Below are 1,003 nucleotides of genomic sequence, written 5' to 3'. Positions count from 1 at the left end.
TTAGTTATCCCACACACACCCCAACTAGATCCTACAGCCAGGCTCCAAGTCAATATAGCCTACAGATCAGCAGCTACGGGCAGCAGAGTTCATTCCAACAGGACCACCCCCGTAGCATGGATGTTTATGGGCAGGAGACTGGAGGATTTTTTGGACCAGAAGAAAACCACAAGATGAGTGGCCCTGATAACTGGGACAGGGGAAGAGGGGGATTTGATCATGGAGGCATAAGCATAGGTGGGCAGGCAGGAGGACACAGTGGAATGGGTGCTGGAGAGCGAGGTGGCTTCAATAAGCCTGGTGGACCCATGGATGAAGGACCAGATATTGATCTAGGCGCTCCCATAGATCCTGATGAAGACTCTGATAACAGTGCAATTTACATACAAGGACTAAATGACAATTTGACACTTGCTGATCTGGTAGACTTCTTTAAGCAATGTGAGGTTGTTAAGATTAACAAGAGATCTGGGTAACCCATGATCCACATCTACCTGGACAAGGAAACAGGAAAGCCTAAAGGCGATGCCATGGTGTCCTGTGAAGATCCACTGACTGCCAAGGCTGCTATGGAGTGGTTTGATGGGAAAGATTTTCAAGGAAGCAAACTTAAAAGTCTTCCTTGCTTGGAAGAAGTCTCCAATGAATAGCATGAGAGGTGGCATGCCGCTGCGTGGAGGTCCAGGTGGCCTAGGAGGGCGCATGGGAGATTGTGGTAAAGCCTTCACATTTTGGGCCTTACACTGCTTGCATTCAGTTCTCCAGGTGAAGTTCTGGTTTCCACAACCAAGATTGGGACATTACCAATCTCCAGTTCAATGTTGAACATTTTCTCCTCCAGAGGGGTCTCCACAGGAACCCCAGGGGCCTCTTTTCATTGAATTGTAGATACTGTTGAATTTCTTGTTTAATTTCCTCTGTGACCCATTGGTTGCTGAGTAGGGTGTCATTTAATTTCCATGTATTTAAGGTTTTTTTCTGGTTTCTTTTGTCATTTATTTCC

This window comes from Octodon degus, unplaced genomic scaffold (genome assembly GCF_000260255.1).
Source record: "Octodon degus isolate 3935 unplaced genomic scaffold, OctDeg1.0 scaffold00034, whole genome shotgun sequence".
Classification (NCBI taxonomy): domain Eukaryota; kingdom Metazoa; phylum Chordata; class Mammalia; order Rodentia; family Octodontidae; genus Octodon; species Octodon degus.
This window is presented reverse-complemented; position numbering follows the sequence as displayed.